General features: G+C 41.4%; 1 pseudogene across 1 annotated transcript; it reads right to left on the reverse strand.

The window, feature by feature from the left end:
- Positions 1-674: 674 nt before the first annotated feature.
- LOC309657127 (ruvB-like 1 pseudogene) lies at positions 675-10269 on the reverse strand (annotated as a pseudogene). Its single transcript has one exon. The product of its transcript is annotated as a ruvB-like 1 pseudogene (transcript).
- Between the last annotated feature and the right edge of the window lie 417 nt (positions 10270-10686).

Raw genomic sequence — 10686 nt, forward strand, 5'->3', positions numbered from 1 at the left:
TAGTCATGACAACAACCATCAATGTTAGACAATTATTTTCTCAATTTTCCAAACAAACTAAAAATGATATCAGCAACAACTGAGGTCTGCATATTTCCAAGTCCTTGCTTATAATGTTGCCACCATAGGTCTGCCTGTGATACAGAAGGACCTGTCTTTCCATGGTCCATGCTGTGACCTTCGGAATGTGAGACACCTGAGCTTGAACCCTGTTAGATGACTCTTGATCAGTGGCCCTTGTACAGCACATAGGCGTCTGAGCCCATTTCCTCATCTGTAAAATTGGAGATGATAATAATGCCTGCCTCACTAAACTGTTGAATGAATTAAATGAGATAATAATGTATGTAAACTACTCAGCCTGATACCTGACAAAAAATGGACCCCAGTGAATGTCTCTCAAGTGAATTAAGAAATGAGCCTATAGCAATTAACATGAATAGGGGAGAAAAGAGACAAAATGCCAATGACTCACAGGACTCAAAGTCATATTTGGCTTTGTGACACTGGCCAGACACATTTGGATAAGGGAGTCCCATGGCTCTCTCCCAATTCTATTGCCTGTTGCTGTCTGTAGAAGTTCAGTGCTAATCAGGCCACACCATGCCCTTGGGAGCAATTCATTTTGGTTCTATAGGCACCAACGACATCTCTAAGGCAGCTGTTCAAAAACCCTTTTTTAAAAAAAATTTATTTATTTTATTTATTTATTTTTGGCTGCATTGGGTCTTCATTGCTGCATGCAGGCTTTCTCTAGTTGTGGCGAGCAGGGGCTACTCTTCGTTGCAGTACGCGGGCTTCTCATTGCAGTGGCTTGTCTTGCTGCGGAGCACGGGTTCTAGGTGCGCGGGCTTCAGTAGTTGTGGCATGTGGGCTCAGTAGTTGTGGCTTGTGGGCTCTAGAGCGCAGGCTCAGTAGTTGTGGCGCACAGGCTTAGTGGCTCTGCAGCATGTGGGATCTTCCCGGACCAGGGTTTGAACCCATGTCCCCTGCAGTGGCAGGCGGATTCTTTTTTTTTTTTTTTTTTAAATCATCAAAATAACCTATCAGGGTTTATTAGAAAACACACCAGATAAGGCAGGGTTCCTTCAAAGCAACCACGGGAGAAGTCACAATAATTCAAAAAGAAACCCTTCCACGCTAAACTGACAACACTGCCACCTGCCCGAGTGGGGACAGAGCCCAACCTGGGGGCAAGCATCCTACCCACAGGCTGGACCGGGACCAGGCCCACCCAGAGTCTCTTTGCAGAAGACCTCAGCCATCTCACTTCATGTACTTGTCCTGCTGGTCAGCCAGGATTTTGGCTGAGGACTTGGCATCGTAGAAGAGCTCACTGGTCTCCTCGAAGTGCTCCTTCTCAGTGCCGTCCTTCCTGTTGATCTTGGCCAGCAGGTTGGCTGGGGTCAGCAGCTGCACCGTGTACCTCAGAGTGGTCTTGGTACCAATCTCCCCCAGGTGGTTCAGCGCCTTCTCACTGATGTTGATTCCCTCTGTCTGAGCTCGGATTTTAATGATCTGTTTCATCTCCTGCAGGGTGTACAGCATGGTCCGGATGATCATCACTCGGTCCAGAAGGTCGAGAGGGATGCCGTGAGGAGAGGTGATGTCCTCCGTGCCCCTGATGACGCAGTTGCCTCGGTTGGACGCAAAGATGATGATGGGGACGATGGAAGACTCCAGCGCCTTGTGCAGGTAGTGAAGCACTCGATGTCCAGCATGTGGACCTCATCAACGAACAGAACCCCCAGAACCAGCTCTGCCACGCCCTGGTGGATGTACTTGTTCACCACCTTGTTAATCTCCCCTCGGAGTTTGTCTGTGATCTCCATCTTCTTTGGCTTCATGAGCTGGCCCATCAGGGACAGGATGTCTTGTCCCCCCTGGGGCCATGCGTTGGCCACATCCAAGTCATGCAAGGTCACGTCTTGGATGACTTCCTTCTTCTTGTGCACATCCCCCTTGGGCAAGGGGACGTACTCTTCAGCTTCAAGGTCGAATTCTGTGGCGTAGGTATCACACCTGCCCTGCCTCTTCACGGCCCCACTGTTGGCTTCGATGTAAATCACATCTCCAGCTTTTACTCGCTCTTTCTGCAAACTTTCAAAAACGCTGGGGTCCAGTTTCAACTGCTTGGTCCCCTTGGCTGTCTTGAGCCCTATGATCACGTGGCTGATGGTCTTGCCCTAGCCCTCCATGGGGTTCTCCGTCTCACATGGGGTGAGCTCTGTGACCTCGCCTTCATATACCTCCTTGGTCTCCTTTAGCCGCAGCCCAATGGCCCTGCGGAAGTTCTCCATCAGCACTTCTGTCTCCTTGATCTCCGTGGAGTAAACTTCACTCCCCACCATCTGGCAGAAAGGGACCTTACTACCCAGTTCCTGAGCAATAGCCAGAGCTAGACCTGTCTTGCCAGTTGCAGGAGGCCCTGCCAACAAGACAGCACTTCCAGCCATTTTCTTGCTTTTGATTAATTTCACTATCACACTACATGCCTTGCGCGCGTTCTCCTGGCCCACGAGCCCCGAGGCCACCGGCTTGGCCAGGCCTCTCTCGTCCAGCTCCAGCCCCATCACGTGGCTGTGGGAGGTGATGCCCTGCGTCTTGGTGGTGCTGTTCACCTTCTCGATCTTCATCCTGCACACCTGAAGCCCGAGCGCCCGCTGAGCCCTGGCAGCCCGCAGGTGGATTCTTAACCACTGCGCCACCAGGAAAGCCCCCAAAACACTTTTTTTTGAAACTGAAGTATATAATGGTTTATAATGTATTAGTTTCTGGTATACAGCAAAGTGATTCGTTTTATATATATATAAACCAAATATATATGTATTCTTTTTCATATTTTTTTCTGTTATAGTTATCACAGGATATTGAATATAGTTCCCTGTGCTATATAGTAGGACCTTGTTGTTTATCCATTCTATGTTAAAATAATTTTCATCTGCTAATCCCAAACTCCAATCCATCCCTCCCTCACCCACCTTGGCAACAACGAGTCTGTTCTCTATGTCTGTGAGACTGTTTCATAGATAAGTTCATTTGTGTCATATTTTAGATTCCATATATAAGTGATATCATATGGTATTTGTCTTTCTGTTTCTGATTTACTTCACTTAGTATGATAATCTTTAGGTACATCCATGTTGCTACAAATGGCATTATTTCATTCTTTCTTATGGATGAGTAGTATTCTATTGTATATATGTACCACATCTTCTTTATCCATTCATCTGTCGATGGACATTTAGGTTGTTCTCAAGTCTTGGCTATTGTGAATAGTGCTACTATGAATATAGGGGTTCATGTATCTTTTTGAATCATAGCTTTGTCCAGATATATGCCCAGGAGTGGGATTGCTGGATCATATGGCAACTCTATTCTTAGTTTTCTGAGGAACCTCCATACTGTTCTCCATAGTGGCTGCACCAACTTATATTCCCACCAACAGTATAGGAGTGTTCCTTTTTCTCCACAGCCTTTCCGGCATTTGCTATTTGTAGACTTTTTAATGCTGGACATTCTAACCAGTGTGAGGTCACACCTCACTGTAGTTTTGATTTGCATTTCTCTAATGATTAGTGATGTTGAGCATCTCTTCTTGTGACTTTTGGCCTTCTCTATGTCTTCTTCGGAGAAACATCTATTTAGGTCTTCTGCCCATGTTTTGATTGGGTTGTTTGTTTTTTTGTTGCTGAGTTGTAAGAGCTGTTTGTATATGTTAGAAATTAAGCCTTTGCCGGTTGCATCATTTGCAAATATTTTCTCCCAGTCCTTAGGTTGTCTTTTTGTTTTGTTTATGGTTTCCTTTGCTGTGCAAAAACTTATGTTTTGATCGGGTCCCGTTGTTTATTTTTGCTTTTATTTCTATTGCCTTGGGAGACTGACCTAAGAAAACATTGGTATGATTTATGTCAGAGAATGTTTTGCCTATGTTCTCTTCTAGGAGTTTTACGGTGTCCAGTCTTATATTTAAGTCTTTAAGCCATTTTGAGTTTATTTTTTTGTATGGCATGAGGGTGTGTTCTAACTTCATTGATTTACATGCAGCTGTCCAGCTTTCACAATACCACTCTTTGAAGAGACTCTCCTTTCTCTATTGTATATTCTTGCCTCCTGACTGTAGGTGTGTGGGTTTATTTCTGGCTTTCTATTCTGTTCCATTGATCTATACATCTGTTTTTGTGCCAATACCATACTGGGGTTTTTTTGGTTTGTTTGTTTATTTTATTTAACATCTTTATTGGAGTATAATTACTTTACAATGGTGTGTTAGTTTCTGCTTTATAACAAAGTGAATCAGCTATACATATACATATATCCCCATATCTCCTCCCTCTTGAGTCTCCCTTCCATCCTCCCTATCCTACCCCGCTAGGTGGTCACAAAGCACCCAGCTGATCTCCCTGTGGTATGCAGGTGCTTCCCACTAGCTATCTATTTTACATTTGGTAGTGTATATATGTCCATGCCACTCTCTCACTTCATCCCAGCTTACCCTTCCCCCTCCCCGTGTCCTCAAGTCCATTCTCTACATCTGTGTCTTTATTCCTTACCATACTGTTTTGATTACTGTAGCTTTGTAGTATTGTCTGAAGTCTGCAAGGGTTATACCTCCAGCTTTGTTCTTTTTCCTCAGGGTTGCTTTGGCAATTCTGGGTCATTTATGCTTCCATATAAATTTTATGATTATTTTTTCTAGTTCTGTGAAAAATGTCATGGGTAACTTGATAGGGATCAAATCTGTAGATTGCTTTGGGTAATATGGCCATTTTAACAATATTAATTCTTCCAATCCAAGAGCATGTGATATCTTTCCATTTATTTGGATCATCTTCAGGGAGTTCCCTGGTGGTCCAGTGGAATCATCTTCAATTTCCTTTATCAATGTTTTATAGTTCTCAGCATATATCTTTCACCTCCTTGGTCAGATTTATTCCTCAGTATTTTTTATGTGATTTTAAAAGAGTTTTTTTTTTTTTTTACTTTCCTTTTCTGATATTTCAGAAATGCAACAGGTCTCTGTATGTTAATCTTGTATCCTGCTACCTTGCTCAATTTGTTTATCAGTTCTAGTAGTTTTTGTGTGGAGTCTTTAGAGTTTTCCATATATAGTATCATGTCGTCTGCATATAATGACAATTTTACCTCTTCTCTTCCAAATTAGATACCTTTTATTTCTTTTTCTTGTCTGATTGCTGTCTCTAGGAATTCCAATACTATGTTGAATGGAAGTGGTAAGAGTGGGCATCCTTGTCTTGTTCCAGATTTTAGTGGGAAGGCTTTCAGCTTTTTGCCATTGACAAAAACACTGTTTTTGAGAAGGACTCACCCAAAAATGTTATATCTGAAGATCTCTCTCTCTCTCTGTCTCTACTGCTAGACAGAGGACTAACTCCATACAAAAGCAAAATTCATGGGAACAATGACTCATATCTGTGTTGAGCCCAGTGTCTCTATATCATCAGCTCATCAATTCTGAGACTTTGAGATTTTACCTACTAGTAAAATAGGGGGGAAATAGGGAGAAACCACAAAAAGGTATTTTGTAAAATAAAGAAGATTTTAAAGCAAAAGCATAGAAAGAACTTATCTCCATTTTTAAAAATTGTATAAAATTTGATTAACACTCATCACAGTGATCTTTTTTTTCTTATTCTACTATATACCCATGAAAACTTTGTTATGGAACTAACCTCAATATATGGACAGGTATTTAGGAATGACTGCAGTATATTATTTGTTTCATAAAAATCCAGAAACACTGTTACTATTCTCAGTTTACATAGGAAGAAACTGAAGATACTTAGGGTAAAGAGATTTTTCAAAGACACAGTGCATTAGACTGAGTGGGTGGACTCAGACCCAGAAAGCTCAGAATTAGGAAGTTCTCATGGTGCAGTGCCAGCAACCTATGAAATGCTAAGTAATTCACAAAATCTTAGTCACAGCAAATTTTAGGCTACAGTTAGGTAGCTGTAAATATATAAAAGAAAATTGAAATTTTCATCAGTTATCTTTAGTTTTTCCACTCCCCAAAAAACAAATTATATATCTAGATAATCTAAAAATATGGTTATTGATTCAATATAAGAATAATGTTCATCTATATATTGCATTTATATATATATTCTCAAATTAAGAGAACATAGCTTCATCATTCTCTCTTTGTGTTCCTCCCTTGCCTCTCCTCTTTTCCAACACCTAACACATACTCCCCTACATTCTCAGTGCTACCTAATGTCTTGAGCTTTCATATACTCTGTACACTACAGTAGGAAAGTGTTGGGGTGAGTAAAGTTTTTATAAGTTTGTATATGGTTTTAGAAACAATTTGATAATGATAACATCTTGGAAACTCAGCTAATTAAAAGTCACTCAAACTTTGATGCCAGGTCCCCATATCACGATAAAGTATTTCCTCCTGAGGTAAGTCTGCCTGGCTCAATCTGCTAAGACTTCTTAGCTCCTGAGTCTTTAGAATTACTGCTCTTTAGAGCCACTATTTTAGAGCAATGCCTAGTGTCACCATAATTGTTGCATTTTTTGGCAGACTAGACACCCTGCATGCAAACACTTGAGCTGACCGCACACATCTGAGTGAGCCAGCTTATAGCCAACTCCATTCTTGGGAATAATCAGCAGAGCTCCCAAACCAAGTCCCATGGACCTCCATTCTTCAGGGTATCATTATGTGCTCCTTTCTGCTCCCTCACTCCAAACAACAGCAGGTGCAATAGAAACAACAATGCTTCATATTCAGATTTATTTAGTTAATGCTGAATTATGTTATTTTCATATAGGCCTGCTCAGAAACTATATGCTAATATTCATTATGAGTTTCCAAATACACTGAGTTTGTCAAATATATTAAACCAAAGTACCCATTTTTATAGGATTCAAGGAGGTAACTTAAAAAAAAAATTTCCTGCACTATTATTTGTGGAAATGTGGCTTGGGAAATTATGTTCAAGCATCAATGTGTTAAACCAGAGTAGCTTACTTGAAACTTTTCAGATGTGTAAAATATTTCCCTAACTTTATACCCTAGAGTGAAAAGATAAATTGCAGATGCTTTTATTCTCCAGAATTCATGACTCCCTGGACTTGGGCCTGAAACATTCTATAATTTTTCTCCTTTCCAGGACCCAAGGCCACCTCCCTCCATAAATCTATCCTCAGCTATAATTATAAAAGCGAGAGTTTAATAAAAGCACGAAATGTTCCAATAACCATGCTGCATGCAATATTTCACTTAAACCTCTGGTTAATGCTGTGAAATACCTATAATTATTGTTCCCATTTACATATGAGGGATCTAAGCCTTGCTAGGTGAAAGCATTTTCGAGATCACTTGTATAATTCTTGGAACTGAGGCATACTGTCTGTAGAGCCAGCGTCTTTCAACACCTATTCTTTCTCTGCTGCGTAAGTCCTAGTGCCTATACTGATTCTTTATTATACTTGACCTTGTAGAAAGCTGCACATGACTCACACACTTCTGCGGCCCCCCGGTGCCTTAACAGTGTTTCATCAGCACTTTTGTATTTAAATAGAGATAGAAAATAGCCAAAAGAATCAAGACATCTGCAGAGGGGCAAAGGGGACTGACTGGCTCTCCCTTCCCAGACAAAGGCTTTGTCCATCTTAGTCCTTTGTGAGCTGCCCCACACTTGAGGGATCCTCAGGGAACACAAAAGACTTGGGAAAAGGGAAGAGCAGTCCAGCTGACTGATAAAAAGCCTTCTCTGTGTCGTGTCCTTCTAACTTGGACCCCAGTGAATACTATTTGTTTAAATAATGATGAGCACATAATAGATATGATGAGGTTGCCAAGAGCTCATCCATTCAGCCTCTATTTGGCTAAGGGAAAAACAAAAAAAGAAAAAGAAAGAAAATAACCCACCCTGATGTGGTTATGACATGGTTCATTGGGCTCAGATTTCGCCAAACTGAAGTTTGAACTGGAATCCCAAGATCTATCAGTTCTAAGGAATAAAGAAGTTGGCAAATGAACAGGACCTGCCTCCGCCCTCAAAACAAAAGTGGGAGGAGACAACTGGTAACTACTTAGGAGTAACTGTCAGAGCAGCAGACCTCAGTGGTACTCCCTTCCTGTTACTGCCTGAGCTGAGGGGTGAGGTGGGTAATGGGCGATGGGTTTTAGATGGCAGAAGTATACAGGGGAAAGACACTGACCTTTGGTGTCACTGGATTGAGGTTGGAGGCCTAGCTCTTTCTTGCTCAGGTTATGTGCTCTTGATCAAGTTAACATTACTTCTCTGAGACTTGGTTTCCTTCACTGGAAAAAAGTGGAGAAAATATAGCCAACAACTTTTATGAAAGTTCAATAATTTTGTATGCCTAGAGTCGAAATAGAAAAATTTTGCTCCTCATTGAAAGCAGAATGCCCACCACTGAAACCATGGATGATGCATTAATCTCTTCCCATCTCTGCCCTCACCCAAGAGCCCTAAACTCTCCTCCCTGTTTTAGCCACACTTCACATAAAATTTTAAAAAGGAGCATGTAGTGCTTAAAATCCAGTATAGTAGTTTAAAAAAAAAAAATAGAGATGCTGGTGAAGCCATTGTGTTTCGAGGTATCCATGAGGCTTAGTCATCTCCAGGGAAGAAAATGGGAGATTGTTATAACTCATCATGCACCAAAATTCACAGCTATCCCTGTTGTAACCTGAAGGCTGACATTCTAACTTACAGAGGCATCAGCACACCTCCCTGGCCTCCAGCAGAGGGAATTCAGAACTGCCCACTGAGGAAGGGCCACTGAATATTGTCCTTGCAGGTGGAGACTGCTGTGATCCAGACTTCTCTGGCAGGAATGCTGCAGCCCAACTAGCATAACTTGTATCTCATGGTGTTGCCAATTTTATTTCCCTTTATCCAATTCTCTGTGTAAGCAAGGGGAGGTACCAGATGGTGGTAATAAACTTGCCCATTGATTGGAACCCTACACACCAAGAAACCTTACTATCTACATAGTAAGTATTACCAAACTCAGGTCCCCCGAGAGGCAGTTGTTTGTAGAAAGGGAAGTTGCTTTTAATCAGAATGCCAGCAATCTGGGGAGTTGAACTCAAGTGTCTTCCAAAAACCATTTCCCAAGATTCTGTTCGGCCATGAAAGTTTTTAAAGGGAAAAAGAAAAGTAATCTCAATTAATCATTGAGATTGGGGGTCAGAATTGTCACCATCCCCCACTGCGTGCAGGCTTGTTGACTTGTGATCTTTCTTTAGATGCTATCTTGTTCACACAGTTTGTTCGCAAGATCACACTGAAAGGGAAGCTAGAGAAGAGATCTGGTCAGCTGTTAATTACTTATTCTTCATTTCTACTTCTTTGATCTATGGAAAGAACCAACAGGTTAGGCAAGATATTGTGTGATCAAAAGATATGAAAGGTGTGCTAGGGTGGGATATGAGTGGAACTTGCAGGACCCTTGATTTAAAAGTTAGTTACTATGTAGCTTTGCTTAAATTGACAAGAAAAGGGGTTTCCTGCTGAGGGCAATTTCTTGCAAAGAGTTGCTTACAAACGTACTCAATAAATGGAACCGACTTTATAAGTTAAGACAAGACCAGTAGGGTGAGAACCTTCTTTCCAAGATAGGAAGAATTTAAAACCATGTACAGATCATCATCAAGGCGAGTCCCAGATATTATCCTCACAATTCCCAGAAATATCATCTAATCTCCATCAATTTTGCCCAGACTTTCATTTTCTTTAAACTCAGTCTCTTTAAGCTGGTGCCTAATTAACTTGTTATTCTTTAAAATATCTTCTTTGTCAACTTCTCCCCCATAGTTCCTGTAGGGGAGGAAAAATAATTTTCCCTCTACTCTTCTAGGTTCTTGGCTGAGAACCCCGCGTAATAAGAGACAAATTAACAGGAGAAAAACAAAAGTTTAATAATATGTATACCTCCTATATATGTGGCAGATACCCAGGAAAACTGAGTACCTCCCCAAATGGCCCAAGTGACCACCTTAAATACCTTCAGCTAATGACAAAAGAAAGATGTGTTGGGTGGGGAGGAGGGCACCTATGGAAGTTTTACAGACAAAGCACAGTAAACAAGGATTTAAGTCCATGCCTTCTCCATTGGTAAGAGTTTCTAGAGATTTGGCCATCCTCCTCTTCCTGGTAGAGACACCCTTACAAATAGGGATTTCCCTTATAAATATAAGTATAAAGGGTAACTTCTGCTTGTTTTCAGAGATTCTCCTGTGTCTGCAGCTTTTCAAAAATAATCTACCCAAAATAACCTATATGCCAAAGAGGAGTATTTTTTTTTAAATAAAGATTATTTTATTTATTTTTTATTTTATTTTACTTAAAAATTTTTTAAAATTTATTTATTTTTGGCTGCATTGGTCTTCATTGCTGCACACAGGCTTTCTCTAGTTGCTGCGAGCAGGGGCTACTCTTTACTGCGGTGCGCGGGCTTCTCATTGCAGTGGCTTCTCTTGTTGTGGAGCACGGGCTCTAGGCGCACTGGCTTCAGTAGTTGTAGCACTTAGGCTCAGTAGTTGTGGTGCACGGGCCTAGTTGCTCCAGAGCATGTGGGATCTTCCCAGACCAGGGCTCAAACCCACGTCCCCTGAATTGGCAGGTGGATTCTTAACTACTGTGCCACCAAGGAAGCCCCCAAAGAGGAGTATTTTGAGGT

Source organism: Balaenoptera physalus, assembly GCF_965194825.1.
Source record: "Balaenoptera physalus genome assembly, chromosome: 3".
Lineage (NCBI taxonomy): Eukaryota > Metazoa > Chordata > Mammalia > Artiodactyla > Balaenopteridae > Balaenoptera > Balaenoptera physalus.